The 18,672-nt window shown below is 44.7% G+C and overlaps 1 long non-coding RNA gene across 1 annotated transcript; it reads left to right on the top strand.

The window, feature by feature from the left end:
- Positions 1–1,217: 1,217 nt before the first annotated feature.
- LOC115947326 (uncharacterized) lies at positions 1,218–15,262 on the top strand. Its single transcript, XR_004081267.2, has 3 exons — positions 1,218–1,371; positions 1,446–1,531; positions 14,977–15,262. It is a non-coding gene; the product is annotated as an uncharacterized lncRNA (long non-coding RNA).
- The last annotated feature ends 3,410 nt before the right edge of the window (positions 15,263–18,672 follow it).

The following is an 18,672-nucleotide window of genomic DNA, read 5'->3' as shown; positions in this document are numbered from 1 at the left end:
CAGCTACCAAGAAGGAGAAAACATGACTGCTACTGCTGAACCCAGGGCAATATGTAACAGAAATCTGGAATTTGCTTCTAAGTTTCTTTCCTTTAAATCATTTTCAGCCATATGTATTAGTTTGTTACTGCAGAATCACCAGAAGCTCTTTAAAGTTCTGCTCCTACAGCAGAAATCTGCTGCTCAAGATGCTGTAAAGCAATAGGGAAATAGAGCCTCTGCCCCAAGGATGCTGTGGCAGTGCAGCCACAGTTGTAATGGTACAAGTATCTTTAGTTGATGCAAGAAAATCAGAGGACAGTATTATTCATGTCATTGCCATTATAGAGGGGAAAATGGAAAAAGCAATGTAGGAACTGTGACCTGTGACTGCTGTGAAGGAAACATACCTGCAGCTTCTGACCCTGTGATCCTGACATGTCTCACTGACATCATATCTCCTTGCCTGGCAGGTGCAACATGAGCTGAGCTGACTGGAACATTGAGCTGCTGCTCTCTGGAAGGATGATGAACTTTGCAGCTGAAGCCATGAACAAGCCAACAGATTTATAACATAGGGACCAAGGTATGCAGGGAGCCTGCTCAGGAGCTGCTTCAAAGATGGTTTTGATCTTACATGTCTTCTAATCAAAAAAACAATCCTGAACAGAAACACTTACCTCGTACAGGCATTTCTTTCCCCTAACATACCATTTAACTTATAAACCTGTTCTAAACTTAATAAAGTGTCAGTCTATTCCCCCGTTAAAATCAGCAATGTTTTACAAAAATCACCACTCAGATTTGTAAATGCCACATCCTGATGCTGCATTTGTAAATCTGAGAGTATTTATTAACACCAGAAAAATCAGAATTCTCTTTTGGAGAGGAAAATTTGTAACTCTTGTTACATCATGGGTGCTGTTGGTCTAAGTGGAAGGTTTAGGAGTTGAAATAGATGGTGCTGAGGCTGCTGACAACATTTTAAAAGGTGGTCCAGGTTTCCTTCTCAAAGGAAAGCAGAGTGCACCTTCCCTGCTTCCAGGAGGTAGGTGGCTCATAATGCCTTGTGATTCACATACATAAGAATGTACCATGGACAGCCCAGGCGCAGATACTCACACACCCTCATCAAATTATGTTTGACACATTCTTAAAATGAAACTTTCTGACTGCAATTAGCTTCATTAGTTGTGCTGTGATTCAGCATTGCACTGGCTAGTCGTGGAATACTTCAGTGGCTGTTCTCCATAGCATATGTCAGAAGGAAGCAGTACCCTTAGCTTCCCTTTTGACTGCTGGTTTTCCTCTGGGGTACAGCTGTAATGAACAGTACTTTATCTAGCAAGGATTGTGGGAAGGACCACCTGGAGGCACTGCCTCTTGTAGCAGGTATTTTCTAGTAAACGCACTGAAAATTGTAAATGGAAGAAAAAAATCTGAGATTTAAAACTTTTGTCTGACAGCAAATGCACAGAAGACAGAGTGGGGAGGAGTGCTCGCTGTACTCTTGGGATGCCACCAGCCCTGTGGAATCTCAGCACTGAAAACTGTAAGTGACAGAAGCTGTAAAATGATTAATTCTGTTATACAAGTATGCAAATATTTCCTTAGGAACCAGATGTGAGGCTGGAATTACAAAAATCACATATGGGAGGTTCAGTTTGTTACCCTTTAATGCATCGTGACATCCTTGGTTAGTAACTGTTAACAAATAATGATAGTAGGAACATTATTTGAGATGGAAAAGAATTTCTAATGGAGACTGATTTACTAGTTCATAAAAACTGGGCATAAATTCCTTGTTGGTTCATTGACAGAATCCCAGTGGATTTCCACTTGGCCTGGAGAGTTTTCTCTGTCCCCATTTCAGGCTTCATGGTGTTATCTGGATTCACTCCTTTATCTTGTATGGCAGCTTTTTCATTATTAAGCAGGCTCTAAGTCCTGTTTGTTGGGATTCATCAGGCTGCTGGTACATATCACAGACAAAAGGAATACCTTTTGTTTGGTTTGAAGTTGGCAATGTAACCGTAACTGGGAGGGCAACTGGTTGACATATTATGCCAGAATAATTAAGTTAGGTAAGGCTGTTAAAAAGAAATTGAATTATGGTAAGACAGTAATAACTGCTATGGGAGTCTGGACTCGAACATGTTCAGCTGTAATAGATCAAATCAGTTCTGTAAAATTCACCTTTCTGCAGCCACCTACATGTCTGTAGGAGCAGGCATTTCCATATTCTGAAGCAGGTACACGCAGTGCTGTTTGTCACAGAGGCTGTGGCAGAGTAGAAATGAAGCAGCACAGACACTGCTCAGAGTTACTTTTGTGAGTTGAAAAGAAAAAATCAATTACGAGTAAAAGACCTGAATCATTTGGGGAAAGGGCCTGATCATGAACACACTTCTGCTTTCTCCACTTTCTTCTGCTGCTGCTGCCCAGGATACTTTCAGCTATTTAATGTGAGCAGCAGCAGGCTCCATGTGTTATCACAGCTTTCAGAAGTGTTCTTTGAATGTCAAGAAGTACCTGTAGGCAACTTCAGCAACACAGCTTTTGTTTCACTTTTCCTGACAGAAGAAGACCAAGCACTGACAACTGCACTGTCAGTCATTTTAATATCCAAAACCAGAAGTTTTGAATGTGTAAGACCAAATGCTCAAGGAAAATAAACCAAAACTCTTCAGCCTAAGACATAACTCTTCAGAGTGTGTAACTTGCCAGCCTCTGTGTGCTCACTGTTAGGTACTTGTACAAACTACCTTTTTTAGTTCAGGGTGGTTTTCCCACAAGGGAATTGTTCCGTGCTCCAAGTTAATTATGTTTCTCTCCTCGAGTTTCTTTACTAGCTAGAAATTTAAGCTAATGTAGTCTATTTTAGGGCTTTAAAAGTGCTCAGTGCTGTGATATCTATGTACCGATCAAAAAAGATTATAAAAACCTGCATATGGGAAGTAAGAGGACAGCTGGGGATCATCCTTGTTTTCCCTGAGCACAGCCTCTTTCGGCTGGTTTAAACAGTTGTCCTGAAGCGGTGCTGCATTATGCTATGCCAAATGTGTACATTTTAATGAGGTGAGTTAATCCTTATATTCTAGGAAAAGACCTTGATAGCATTATCTGTCATTACTTGCAATACCGTGTGTAATAGAGTGCACAGAGCTGTTCTTGCACTGCCAGACCAGTTACAGAAAAACAATCTTCTACAGGGAACTAAAATGTGTTTGCTCACATGCCGCGGAACGGACTCAGTCAGAGATCAATGTGATCAGACAAAAAGCCATTTATTACAAAGCATTAACTCCTTATATACTATTGCTTGCACACACCTACAGCAATTTGGCATATCATGATTGGATACTTGTCTTGAAGACCCTTAGTGACTAACATATAATTGGTTAAGCACAGGTGTGAGAACTTGACCTCGAACACTTGCCAACAGTCCACAGTTCTCATCACTCAGTGAATTACAGCTTCTTCTTATCTTGCTTGTTTAGGCTTCCTCGGGCCTCCCATGGCCTTGCTGTATCCCTCGGAGTTATTCAGAGCTCATGTACCAAATATTCATTTTCCTGTGAGAACACTGTCTCCACATCTCCCCCTTTTTAATTTTGTTAAAAGTTTTTGACAATTTATTGTCTGCTCTATCACTGCTTGACTTGTGTAACATAACAACCCACTACTCTAGGTAGCATTATTTCAGTAAGATTGGTCTGACTTGAAGTCACTTGAAGTCACCTTTATAACATGTGGCATACCAGTAAATCCTACACACCATATAACAGGATGGACTAATGGGGATTTAACAGATGTGCTCAGTATACTTGTCCATTACCCACAGTCACAAATAATAGAACAGATATTACAAAGATTTTTGTCATTGCTGTTTCTTTATGTTGTTGAGTTCTGCGGCTTTGTACGTTTTGCTGGCAGCCAGTATGGTCCTGTTGATAGCTGTACACAGCTGGGCCTGCCCTTTTCCCCTGGATGGCTCTCTGATAACAGCGGAGGCCATCCCTCACATCAAGGTCTGGCATGGCATGTGCCTCCACCGCTCTACGCCTGCTGGGTTGCAGCCAGCAGCGGAGCTAAAGGTTCTTCTTGGTGGCAGACACAGAGGCCAACCCAGTCTTGCCCTTGACTGTGGTAGCAGGCATTTGGTCAATATCAGTCCTTGAACATTGTTGTCAATGCAGAGTTTCACCTGCTTCACCCAGTAACAAGTCACTACTACAGCAAAGCACACACAGATTTACATTAGCAGAGTAACTATCACAGAGTGCATCAGCATGCTGAAGATGCCAATGGCAGTGAGGGACTAACCAAAGAAACTTCTTACCAGTGGAGTTCTCCCACCCTCTTAATTTGTTCCATTACCTGCTTTGTAACAGTACCATCATATTAGAATCTTTCTACCTTTTGCCTTAGCATCTTCTAGCAGCTGCTGCAAATTTGTATATTCTAACATCTCTTTTACAAGTGACAGTTCCATACAATACAAGGTATAGTTTCTTATTAGCAACTGGCTAGTAAATACAGGTGGTTTTATATGCGAAATCCCAACCTCTAATAATAGCTACTTTACAAGCATACATATTCAAGGTGTTAATTTTCAGTTGCCCTCAAGTGATGTTTTACAATCATTTGTTTCTCTCTATCTCATTCTGCTTGGGGTTTTCAAGGTCAGCTCCTGTAGCTGATGCATCGAGTTCTTCCACTCATCTGTTCAGCTCATGGCAAGGCTTGACAAACTTTGCAGGCAGCCACCGTGGACCTGTAGGTAGTAGGGCAGAAATATACCCCTTCCTCCGGGTTATCAGTTCTTGAGAAGTAGACAGGTTAAAGTGACTCCTTAAAGCAGAAGCATTCTAATGCAAAGGGGATGTGAAGCAGCTGTAGAAGTCAACTGTACAGTGTTAACAGTCAAGTTTGCCATAGCATTACCTTTTTTTTTTTTTTTTTTTTTTTTTTTGATCAGACATGCATATTGTCTGGGAAACAAGCTTGAAGCAATATACATCAAAACTGCAGTCATTAATAACAGCTAGAGTGAGTTAATTATTTAGCATGCATAAAATTCTTACCCAATAGTTGTAAAAACTATTGCATGAACCCAACAACAAAACAAAACACTGTCTGCCCTCATCACACACACACACACGCTTGGGATCCCACAAGCACACTTCACCCAACTACAATATTTGAAACACAAAATCCATACAATCATTACTCCCTCTACACAGTCCCACATAGAGAGCATAGCACAAGGACCTTGTGAAGAGTATCAGGAAATCAGCTCCAAGAAGCATCATCACAGTGCAAGGTGGCAGGCTCAACCTTAGCGGGCGTCCCCGCAGAGGCTCTGCCTCCCTCACATTGCATGAGGCTTGGGCTTTTATATTGACCAAAAAGCACACTCATTCCAACACAGGTGGCCAGCCTATGTTGGAAGAAGTGGTCAGCCATATCTATAAAGGTCTCCAAAGGTCACTGGAAACATGGATAATTTATATTTTAAACACTCATGAGAGACCCACAGTTCACAAGACCCATGTATTGGATAAATTACAGAATCACAGAATCCCAAGGGTTGGAAAGAACCTTGAAAAATTCAGTCCAACCCCCTGCAAGAGCAGGGTAACCCAGAGTACGTCACACACAGGAACTTGTCTAGGTGGACCTTGAATATCTCCAACATAGGAGACTCCACAACCCCCCTGGGCAACCTGTTCCAGTGCTCTGTCACTCTCACAGTAAAGAAGTTCAGAGTTCGTCCAGTTAACTCATTCAGCTGTTGACAAGGGGGATATCCTGGTTCTCCTTTGGTGCTGCTGGCTCTTTCCAGGGCTTCACCCACCGAGCTGGCACCCACCGCAGGCCGGAGTCCGTAATTACACACATGTATCCTCGACCACTTAATTTTACTTCCACAGGACCCTTCCAAACACCAGTTTCCATGTCCTTGTATTGGACCAGGATACCCTGAGTCTTATTCATATAACCTGACCCTAATGCCTGGCCATGTATTACAGCAGGAGGGTCATTAAAGTCTCCTGTTAGTCGCAAGAAATTCATAACATATACAGCTTTCTGTATTCTTGGTACCGGCGTAAGCCCTTCTTCCCCCTTTTTTTTTTTTTTTTTTTTTCCAATAACTGTTTCAGTGTTTGATGTGTTCATTCAATGATAGCTTGTCCTCGGGCATCTGTCAAGGACAGGCCGAACTGTCGAACCAACATGTTTGCCGATTGGTGGAAGAAGGCATGAGATGTCCGGGCTTGTTGAAAAATATCTACTGGTGGCCCTGCCCATGCTGGAGCAACTAATTTATCGCAAAGGCTTCCGGAAAGGCCTGAGTGGCCAACTCTGATTGTAATAGTCCAAGTAGGTGGTCCTTATTTAAATCCTGCGTTGCAATCAGAATATCATCCATATAGTGGTAAATTAAACAGTGCTGTAAGTATTGATGAATTGGCTGTAAAGCTGACAAATAGTAGGAGAATGTTTCATACCTTGAGGCAGCACAACCCATTCATATCTTTTTACTGGTTCTCCTTTGTTAATTGCTGGGACAGAGAAAGCAAATTTTTCCCGATCACTCGGATGCAGGGGAATTGTGAAAAAGCAGTCTTTTAAATCAATTATCATTAAATCCCATCCTTCGGGTATCATAGTGGGACTAGGTAAACCAGCTTGCAAGGCACCCATGTCTTGCATGATGGCATTTATAGCCCGCAAGTCATGTAACAATCGCCATTTTCCGCTTTTCTTGGGGATGGTAAATATAGGAGTATTCCATGGGCTGGTGGAAGGCACAATATGGCCTGCTTCTAATTGTTCAGCGACCAATTCATGAAGATGGGACAGCTTTTCTTTTGTCAGCGGCCATTGATCAACCCATACAGGTGTTTCAGTAAGCCATCGTAATTTATAGGTTGGCCGTCCATCAATGGCCGCCATTAAAAATTTTTTGTAGTCAATCTCATTCCCATTTGACTAAGAGCATCCCGTCCAAGCAATGCAATTGGAGAGTGCATGACATATGGTCTGATGCGTGTATGACTGCCATCAGATAGAAAGACATCCACCAATTCTGTACTAATTTTTGTCTATTTTATTCCTCCGATTCCAATAACTCCTGTGGCAACGGCTTGTAGGGGCCAAGCTTTTGGCCACTGACGATATGGTATGATAGTAACATCAGCCCCCGTGTCGATTAGCATAGGCAGTTTAATTATTTGATTATTATGGCCCCGTATAGAGACCTGGTCCTCGGGTTTGTGCTTTGCAATATCCAATGCAAACAAAATGTGTGGGATTCCTGTGGAACCCCATGCCTGATTTCCTCTGATTTTTTGCCCCATCTGGGGAACTTTTGCTTCAAATGGGACTAATTGAGCTATTTTAGAATCCTTGGGGATGTGTACTGGGGGTGCATGTGTCTGCACCATGATCCCAATGTTTCCAGTATAATCAGCATCAACTACGCCTGGTAATACAAAGACTCCTGTCCTGGATGTTGATGAGCTTCCTAATAGCAAAGCACATAACCCATGACCAAGGGGCCCACTTAATGTAGATGGAATGCAATGGACAGAAGTATCAGTAATGGTAAAATCTATTGCTGTTGTGACGTCCACTCCGGCACTCCCTGCTGTGGCGGAGGGGACGCAGTCCAGACACCCTGATTTTGTGTCATCGCGCAGGGTGGTGTCGCGCTCACCACCAAGTTTCCCAACAGGGTTCCATCTTTCTTAAACCTAGAATGACATGCTGCTGCTGTGTGACCACGTCTGTCACATCTGACACAAACGCTTGAGCTGCTGCCCTGGGGGGGGCGACGTTTCTTTGCAGTGCATTGTTTTTTAACATGTCTCAGCCGTCCACAATTATGACATTTTACACTCTTCATGCCCCCTCGATCATCCTGACCTTGTTGTAGAAGAGGTCTGAGAGCAGCGGCAAAGGCATGTGCCATATATTCCGCCTTTTCCTCTGTTGTGCCCACCTTAGAGCATGCATCCATCATTTCTTGTAATCCAGCAGATTTTGGCAAAGCCTGTAAAATACGCTTACAAATCGGGTTAGCATTTTCCATAGCTAAGGACATGAGCACAGACTCTTTAGCATTAGATGCCAAATCAATATTTTTTCCAATAGCATCTGTTAATCTATCGATAAATTGCATGTAAGGCTCAGTAGCTCCCTGTTTTACCGATGTATAAGAGGGATTAGGTTTTCCTGCCTCTGGTACAGCTTTTAAGGCAGCTAATGCCAATTGCTGTGCTTGCCGTAAAACCTCAACCCTCATATGAGCCTGTACTGCATCAGGATGAAATTGGCCCCTCCCTAGTAACATGTCAGATGTGATACCATGTAAAGGGTCAGTGGGATTGCGAGCTAAGTTGTCATCAGCAGCTCTTGCAGCTAACTCTTCAAACCCACTCTTAAAGTGTAAGACCTGGGAGGGGGTTAATAAAATTGCAGCTATTCGATAACAATCACTAGGAGTTAACAGCATACTAGAAAATAAGGCAGTTAGCATCTGTTGAGTATATGAGGAAGACAACCCATATTGAGCAATTGCTCCTTTTAGTGCTTTCATAGCCTTCCAATCCATAGGAGTCCAGAGAGGTTGCCCTTGGGCATTCACAATAACTGGAAATGCAGAAGGGATATCAATCGGTAAAATAGTGCCATCTATAATCGCATCTTGAATAAGACCACGCCATCTCAGGGCACTGGGAGCAGCTTGCTGAGAGAGTGCCGGAGTTGGTGGTAGCGGCACCTGAAAAGGGTTAACTTCTGTGGATTGCTCGAGAGCTTGCTCCTTATCTTTAGGCCCCAGCTCCTCCAGGCGGTCTCGTAAATCTTGTAGCTTTTGATCTAACAGCTTTAACCAGCGATGCCATTCCTGGCTAATTTGCGGCTCCGACGGGAGCGATGCAAGTGCTGGTGTCAAAGGCGAAGGGGGGTGTTGTAAAGTGGGAGTTTTATTATACTCCTCAAAAGGTTCTCTCTCCCTGTCCGTAGGGGGTGGGGGGTGGGGGTGGTGGGCCGGGGGAGAGATATTGTCTGCCTCTGGGGCAGTAGCATCACAAAAAGGATTAACCATAGGTGGTCGTGGTCGCACACCCTCCCTCTCCCAAGCCCCCTCATCGCATATTACGGGGTAGGAGGGGGGCACTGGGTCCTCAAACATCTGTACTTTCTGACGCATGGGCTTTCTAGCTGGAGCCGCCTCACCCGAAACCAACACTCCGGCTGCTACCGGCGCACCAGCAGCAGCCGGCTGTTGCTCAGGCGAGTCCGAAAACATCGGAAAGGCAGACATGGCTACTTCCTTCTCAGCTTTCATAGCAGTTAATGTGTCTTTTAACAGTCGCCACAGTGTGGCAAGGGGCCTTGCCTCCTTTGACCCTTGGGAATTATCGTCCCACAAACACAACAAACATAACACACACAAACACAAACCAACAAAAAACAAACAAAAAACCCAAATACAACAAACACAAGCAAACGCAAAAACAACTTTCTCCCAAGTCTCAGTCTTAAAAGCTTCACCAACCTCCACAATTAGCTTTTTCTTTTTACACCAGAGTAAAAGCCTCTTCAGAGTTTCATCATCATACTTTATCCCTCTCTCAGAGAGGATATATTGGAAAGGCTTAAGCATTATTTCATCTTCTTTACTTAACTGGTTTCCCATCCTTAAGCTCCCTTCCAACCGTCCGGCTGCTTACCTTATTTGCACTGCGCAGTGTCTTCCGGGCTCACAAGGCTCCGATCCGAGGATTCCCTCCTCCGAGGCTTCTGCCTCCCGATCTTGGTCCAGCCAGATCGATTCCAGCCGATTTCTTCACGGCCCAGCGATTCACACCCTCCTCCGTTTCAATGTGAACTTATAGAGGGTCCCTGTTCGGGCGCCATTTGCCGCGGAACGGACTCAGTCAGAGATCAATGTGATCAGACAAAAAGCCATTTATTACAAAGCATTAACTCCTTATATACTATTGCTTGCACACACCTACAGCAATTTGGCATATCATGATTGGATACTTGTCTTGAAGACCCTTAGTGACTAACATATAATTGGTTAAGCACAGGTGTGAGAACTTGACCTCGAACACTTGCCAACAGTCCACAGTTCTCATCACTCAGTGAATTACAGCTTCTTCTTATCTTGCTTGTTTAGGCTTCCTCGGGCCTCCCATGGCCTTGCTGTATCCCTCGGAGTTATTCAGAGCTCATGTACCAAATATTCATTTTCCTGTGAGAACACTGTCTCCACACTCACAGGCTACTAATCAGTCTCTGTGGTGAGTATCAGGACCCAGAAATGACTGCTGTGTTTGCTCTGAGCAATAGAGAAGAGCAAGGGGATACTGGCAAGGTACTAAGGAACAACTCACTGGCTCAGCAGCTCTCAATTTGGGTTGGTATCAGCAGTGACAGCTAAATAACAGAAAGAGGGCCACGTACTTTGCTAAGATAGTACCAAATGCTGAGGTTTTGTAGTAAATCCCTTGCCCCACAATTTCCATCATCCTTGTCCACAGCTGGAAGTCTTCAAAGCCTGTTAGTGATCAGCAATAAGTATTCCACTGGCACCTAAGATGGGGAAAGTAAGAGACCAGCAGTGCCAAATGTCAAGCTTGGAAATGACATTCAGCAGAAGGGAAGCCACACTAGGAGCAAACACAGCTCAGTTCCAATGAGGGACCTAATTTTTGTGCAATTATTGCAATTAACAGAGTACATTATTTCCAGTTCATTCTTAATGGATGTAAGAGCTTGACATTTGCTACTTACTGTAGCCTGAGAGCAGCCTAAAACCATTGTGGAACCTCACATAGTCATTTGAAACTGAGAAGAATATTTCAGTACTTGTGATGCTCCTTTCTCCGAGATCTTGAAGTAATAAATCCAATTTTCATAGCAAAACTTAGGCTGTTTCACTGTGTGACACTGACACTACTCCAGGATTCTTTACTGATATATTTTTGTGCATTCCGTTCTTCATTTTCTGTTGCCTTGCTCCTTGTGGAGTCATTTACATATATGCAAAAAGAATGTAAAAAATCAAATCAAAATTGTGGCCTTTCTCACTAAGGTTTTGAAAGTGCTAATAATAAAGCAGGGTGCGAGGCAAGTGGAGAATCTAGCCTTCGGGCATGAATCTGATTTCAGATCACTGTTGTGCTGTTCTTTGTTTGGATGTTATTCTTAATTTGTATCTGTGTTTTTACTGGCCAGTAAATGTGCAGCAAACGGCACCATTCAGAAATGGTTGTGAAACTCAGCAATTAATACAAATCCTGATCTGCAGTGTGGAGAAGGATGGTGAGAAGGCAGACAGGAAGGAACGGGGGGCAGGGGCTTGGAATAGTTTAAAGAACTGGAGAAGGTGAGAAGCTCATTTTATTCTCATTTAGCAATTAAGGCTGAGCCTGGCTTTATCCACTGGAGCAGAGGGGAGCAGAGCCAGGAGGGGGGTGTGTGTTGGGTGTTTCTTTGTGAGCACACCAGTGGGGATGGGAAGGATGAACAGAGCAAGCAGAGGAGGTGCTGTCAGCACCCGCAGTGCCACGATGTCCTAGGAGGCCGACAGTGGGCTCGAAGAGCCCTCGCATCAGCCAGGTGGCCAGTTCCCCCTCAGCCTGCCAAGCGCTTGCTCACCAGCCTGGAGCCAGACACAGTGCCAGGTGGCAGCTCCATCACCAGCATCCCATTAGCAGTGGCACTGGGTGGAAGCCAAGTGGGAAGGCAGCGCCAAGGCGGCAGTGCTGTGCTCCGGCCCCACAGCTGCTGCCTGGAGGTGTTCTAGAAAGCTCGATGTTTGTGAGTCTTTGCTTTGCTGGTTCATTGGGTTTGCTTGTTGGGTTTTTTAAGCTGTAAAGCTGTCCAGATCTTCTGGGTGTCTCCAGTAGTAATCTCTAAGAACACTTCCTGAGAGCGAACTGTGCCATGCTGCAAGTGGAGCGTCTGTCCCTGCTAGAACAAAACTACCCCCAGTCATTTACTTAGAATAGTTAGGGTTGGAAAGGACCTTAAAATCATCTAGTTCCAACCCCCCTGCCGTGGGCAGGGACACCTCACACTAAACATGTTTGAGTTAACTCAGTCCTCATCAAGAATTTTGGCTATAAGGGCAGATTTCAAGCTCTGTTTTCCATACTGTTTCAACATTTAGTGAAGACAATTGTCCTTCTGCCATAGGAGCAAAGTCAAAATTGACAATATCTCAAGTCTTTTCCATTCCTTAGACATCAGGTTGTGACATGTAAGTAGGGAAAACTTGTCACTTTTATACACGTTGTGAATAAATATAGCTCTTCAGTTTGTAGCATCTAGCGTAAGTACCAAGGTATTAAAGAAATCAGGGAAAGGAGGAATACTTAAAAATTCATCTCTCTCTAGGCCTCTCTCCTGGTCTGAAAAGAGCATTTCACCTTTAGGCTGGCAGTTAGGGCAAGATAAACACTTTTGAATGAAGAAAGCTGACTGGCCAAAAGTGAGATAATAGTTTATAGGGATGGAGCTATATATAGCCTGAAGGATACAGCCTCCAGTGACTCAGGGTCTGCTCTTGGGGACAGGCTGGTCCAACGGCTCATTTCAAGTTCTCAAGCACTTGATTCAGTTAACTCATGTAGTACTTGTCCATACTAGATTTCTCAGTGATAAGACAGAAATAGCAGTTTTGATCTGTAACTTCTTGAAATCAATGAAATATCCTATCATCTTTGGATGAAGGAGTTAGTAACTGATGTGTTATAATCCTGGCTTGACTCAGAGTAGCCCTATGACCTTGTGTTAGTCTCTCTCCCCAGTTTCCATAGATGCAAAATGGAGCTAACAATGCTTAATGACCCACTTTATCTACTAAACAGGGTTAAGGCCAGGGACATTATACCATTTAATTACTCTTTGTAATGAGCTCTGAAAAGAAGTGACTGAGAACAGGGGTTGTTGGAGTAATTGCCTAGTGGCTGGATCAACTTGGGGCAAGTAGGGTGGGATGGCAGCGGGTTGTGCAGGAGATCAGATGCAGATCAGATTTAGATGCAGCTGCAGATGGGATGCAGTTCAGATGAGATGCAGTTCAGATGCAGATGGGAAGCAGTTCAGATGAGATACAGTGCGGATGCAGATGAGATGCAGTTCAGATGAGATGCAGTTTGGATGCAGATGGGATGCAGTTCAGATGAGATGCAGTTCGGATGCAGATGAGATGCAGTTCAGATGAGATGCAGTTCGGATGCAGATGAGATGCAGCTGAGATGCAGTTCGGATGCAGATGAGATGCAGTTCAGATGAGATGCAGTTTAGATGCAGATGAATGCAGCGTACCGCTGCCAGCTCTGCAGCCCCAGCTCCACGCAGAGTCGGCCTCTCTGGTGCATTCCAGCACTTCCTCGCCTCTTGGAAAGGGTGCAGCCGGGTGACTGCAAAGCGTGATGCCAAGAGCCTTGCATCATCCGCTCTCCTCCCCCTCTCTCCACCACAGCTGTGATAGTAACAATTATACTGGGAGGAGTGTGTCTATCTGTGGCATTTCTACCCATTTGATCCGTTCAGTCACCGGGAGGTGGGGTTTCTGCCGTGCTTACGTGTCTGTGCTCTAAACCAGCCTCTCCGGGGCCGCTGCTCTGCAGTCCGCGCACCGTCAGGCGGTCCCTGCTGCACCCGTACAGCACAGGGCTGCATCACACGATGACAACTTGTGGCTTGAGAGCCGCATGCAGCCTTCAGATCAAACACCCAGACACCCTGCCCGCTGCCGAGCATCCCCTCCTCCTCTGACTGTCCCTGCAGCCTGCATGGCAAGGAGGGATGTGTCCTTGCGGCGCAAGGGAGCTTGGAGACAGAAGAGGCTTTGTTAGGTCGGGTTTTGATTCCCGTGGCAGGACACAGACTCCCAAGAAAGGCCACAATAGTCATGGAGCTGACGCCGATGCCCTCATCACCGAACACGCGGAGCCGCACCGTGTCCTCAGTTCTGCCTTGCACTGGGACATGTTTACGCAGCTACCCAGCACACATAAGGATATCTGTAATCTCTGGCCAGCATACAATGCACAAACAGAGCAATTTCAGTCCCTGACATGGATTTGTTTTGAAAAACAACTTAAAATAACAAGGTTTTGCTTGCTGGCTGAGGCCAGAAACACTTCACTGCTTTGTCTTGTATTAAAATCTCTGAATTCACTCTGCAGGCGGATGACCATCTCCTGCACGTGTGATAGTGTTTTGCAAGGCGTTTTAAGGGTAAAACTGCTTTGATTGCAGGTGTCTTTCAGCAGCAGCACTGCTCAATTCCTGCTAATTTCAGTGCACATTGGACACGTTAATCCCTGAACATTTCCAAGGGTGTAACCAGAAATTTCAGCTTCAGTCCCTCCATTGCTGTACATTGCACACCACCCGGTCACTAGTGCAGGGTATGTGGCTATATGTGCTCATGGGGGCCTGGTGGGATCCAGGAAGCCCCCGCCATTCCCCAGGAACATACTGCCCCAGGGGATGAAAACCTGCCTGTCTGTTCTACACCCATGTGCCTGACAGATTAGGACAGGGCTTTAGGTATTTAAGCGCTCTAAGCCTGACCGTAAGGGGGTTTTTACCCCCATAATAATGAAGTGGAACTAAATGATCTGTTTTCTAATATGCCACAAGGCTGATTAAATAGGGGTCTGGAAAAGGGGGTTTAGAGTTAACATTTAGCTTTGGGTGTTCTTTTGATTGTTATTTTCTAACAGTGGGTCAGGGAAGATTACAAACCTGGAATGAATACAAATGGTTTCCTGATTAGAAAAAAAGGGAAAGAAAAGAAAGCAAAAAACAGAAGAGGCCTTAATTTAAACCTTGCCCCAGGGAGCTGGCAGCTCAGAGGCAGCACTGTGGGCTCATGTAGTAGAAGTGTAAGGAGTAATTCCTCACCAGAAGAAAATGAGACTCATCTGCTTGGTTTTGCTTCCACTGTTCTTCCAGCCTCGCTGGGTGCTGTGCTATAATGGACACACACTGGGACTTAGGAAACCAGGATTTATAGGAGCAGTGTCTACCCAACTCTTCTCCACCTCACAATACTTACTTGGCATCAACTGATTTCTGCAGTGCTCCTTGGAATCGTGATAGTACTCATCATGTGGGAAATACTGTAAATGCTTCTTCCCAGCACGCCTTTGACTCTTCAGCTGTGTCACACGACAGTAGAAGTCCCAATCCATTTTGGGGCCTGGATTTACTCACAGCATTATCGTTAGTTAATAAATGTAGTAGCACTGATGTCATTGCTTGTTATCTGTAAGACTTACATGGGCAGGAAGCTAAACTGTGTGTACTGGTGCTTGGGTGGAACGGGGCAGGCAGGCCACAGGAGGGGAGCGGAACCCCAGCTCCCACTGCCTGGCCTCCAGACAAGATCTTCCCATCCATCCAGTGCTTGGCTTTCCTGGAGGAATCTGGCAAAGGATCAGGCAAAGTGTAATGGAAAAGCTGTTGCATACTGCAAGCGACAAACCCCAAAGCATTTCGCATTTATTTTTGTTGCATTTGGAGGCATGGGCTGGGTAATTGAATATGTCTTTTATGTCTTATCTTGTATTGTTTCTAGCAAGATTGTTTATTGAGCGTGCCACCTTTAGGCATTCATTTGAAAATGGAACCTTAGCGGGCTGCTGCTCAAGGAATAGGAATGCTTATGGCAAAGCTGGGGCTGTGTGGCAGCCAGCACAAGCAGCCTGAGCTACTGCTGCTGGGCTACCCCTACTGAAGGTATATTCCACTAGAGGCATGCTGGCTTACATTCTCTTAATTTAAGACTTTACATATGAACATATGGTAGAAGTACAATGAAGCAGTTTGGAAACATTGGTGGAAAATAAACCACCTTTGCTTATCCCTGTTTTCTTAGTTACAGATCTGTGCAACCATAAATAACATATAAATGTGTTTGTTTGCATCCACATTGCATCTTATAGCTGTTAATTAACAGGTACAAAGTATGCCTGTGTCTGCCTTGTGCAATAGGAATGTAGAGGGGGTTTTGGCTCCGTAACCAATATAGGTATTATATCTGTTGAGAGCAGGGTTGAAAATGGACTTAGGAAAACCCGCCCTGTGATTGGAATCTCCACTGTGGTCCTGCAGCAAACACCACCCAGGATGGTTTCAGCACTTTGCCAACTCTGCTAAGTGGAATACAAACCTGTATAAAAATATATAATTAAAGATTAATTTGAATATATATACACGTAAATCTAGCTTTACAGCACTTTGGGGAAGATGGGGATAACTCTGACCCAGTTTTTCACCGCAGCGATTAGCAGTTCTGCATGCCTCCACACTGAGAGGTGCTGTCTTGTTAAAGTTTCATCTCTGGTGGTCAAGTTTCTCTGAGAAGTCTGCAGTGAAGCACTCAGAAATAGACTCATGAGCAGTCACTGGGTAATTTCTGCATATTTAGGTCAGTTGTTCTTCTCATTTCTGGTTTTCAGCTTCTGAGATAGAACCTGGCACAAGGTGTGAGCTCACTTCAGTGTGAGTTTTCAGTGGGCAGGACTCTTTGTAAGGGCTTTCTCTAAACTTATGTTAAAGATCTGTTTTCTCTGACCTGGGGAAAGCATTTCCCACATTACTCACACTGCGCAGCCTGCAGAAGGACACTCTTGAAAGGCAACACAGGTTCTTATTCAAGCTGTAGTGTAGCAGACTGGTCAGCACTGCTGCCAGTGCAGGTTGGTGCTTGGGGGCTGACAGGTCCAGTTGCTTTGGTTCCTTAGGAGTTCTTTTGATGGGAATAGCTCTGTCAGTGTCAGCCCAAAATGGGTTAGGTTTTCTGGCATAACTTCTTTCCCTTCTTTTTCTGTTATGTCCACTCTATCTGGACTTGGGGATCTGCTGAGCCTTAACAATCCCATTATAATCAGAGCAATGCAGTTTGCCTGTAGACAAGCTCTTAATGTCATTTACAGTGATTATACCTGGGTTAAAGTTATGGTATTGGTTCAGAGCAATCTCATTATTTGAAATAATTATCTAAAATGATTGTAAAACAAATTGCTCATCCTTTTTGAAACAATTGCTTCAAATAGCTCTTCTTCAAATACTTTTCTTCTCCTCTTTGATGTATTGCTGTTACGAGGCTTCCTTTTGTTCTGTGTCAATGGCTGTCATGTGCAGCCAAACTGGGCTCACTTCAGTGCTAGGACTGATAGTGCTCATCTGGTGAGTGGAGACGTGATCGACCTGCTCTGAGCTGCTGCGAGGGATCTGTTTGATGCTGGCTCTTCCCTGGAGCGTGGGGAGCCCTGAACTGCAATCAGTGACCACTGACAATAGAGGGAATGGGAGGGCACAAGCTGGACACCACGGAGATGGGCAGATCCCCACAGAGCACCACAACAGAGCTGGGAAGGTGACCTTGAAGCCTGGCCTGGAGTCCTGCAAGGATGAGGCTGCTTTTAAAGGGCATCGCTTGAGATAAAGAGCTTAGAAAGGAAGGGTTTGCTATAATGTCAATCAGATCATTAAATGGGATTGTGTTTTAGGTTGAAGAAGTGTTGAAAAATCACACTGTTCATTTCACAGTAGGACATAAATGCACAGAGTACAAACCATCAGGACAATGGACCAGTCGTCCCTTCATTTATTCCAGTTTTGTATCAGAGGTTTAAAAGCAGTTACCACCAATTTATTATTATTTTTAGTTATTCTGGTGAGAACAAATTCGGTGATTTTAATGTCAGAGGTTTTTCTGGTGATTATCTTGATTTCCAAAACAAACCCTGTGTTTACATGTGTATGTGTTTATGCGTTAGAAGCACTTTGTCCTGGTTGGTTTTACCTGTGACTTTGTCATCGCCTGTTTTGTTGCCATTAATGGGAGGTTCAAGAGATGCTGGTGTTTTTTTTTTGCTCCTGAGCATCATTACCAAGTGTTCCTGCATTTCATTCCAGCAGATTTCCCCCCTAGGTAAAATGAATCCAGTCAGGCTTTGTCCCTGTAGCAGCTGGCATTTCAGGTGTCTGGGTTGTGCTGTTCCCACAGGCTCTCATGCAGTGCAGCTGGGACCCTGCAGAACGGAGGGTTACAAAAGGGAGATTCACCTCATCTAACTCTGGAGTTGGGTTTTGTTATCTGCTGGATTTCCCATTTCCATTGTACACTCCATGGCTCAGATCCTCCATTTCCCTCCACCTCCTTCACTGATATTATGCTTATTCTGGCCGGCTGGGCTGACACCCTGTAACTTTTCTCACCCTTAGGAGAACCAGGTCTTCTGGCTCTAACCCTGCGAAGGAGAATATCCGTTTATCTTGGGTTTCTGTGCTTTGATACTTGGAGATTTTAGGGGATAAAGAATACAAGTTTCCCTTCTCCTCTCCTAACTCAACAGTGTATCTTGAAAGATCCTGATCTGGGGCATTTGATGTAGCTCTGACCCTGGACACGTTTTGATCAGATGGAATCCAATTGGCATTGAAGATATCAAGTTATCTGTTGTGTGCATCCCAAGCCAGCTTGGAGGTGGCTGGAGGTGGGCTGCCCATGGGAGGGAGACAGTGAGCTCTGCCGGGCTGTGCAAAGGGGCTTTTCACCCCTGGGGAAACGGCCCATAGCTGGGGCCCACCCAGGAGCACTTGGCAGGATGTGCTGGTTCTGCATAGGGATCAGCAAATGGC

This window comes from Melopsittacus undulatus, chromosome 13 (assembly GCF_012275295.1).
Source record: "Melopsittacus undulatus isolate bMelUnd1 chromosome 13, bMelUnd1.mat.Z, whole genome shotgun sequence".
NCBI lineage: Eukaryota > Metazoa > Chordata > Aves > Psittaciformes > Psittaculidae > Melopsittacus > Melopsittacus undulatus.
The sequence above is the reverse complement of the archived record's forward strand: the minus strand, read 5'-3'. Positions and strand labels throughout refer to the sequence as shown.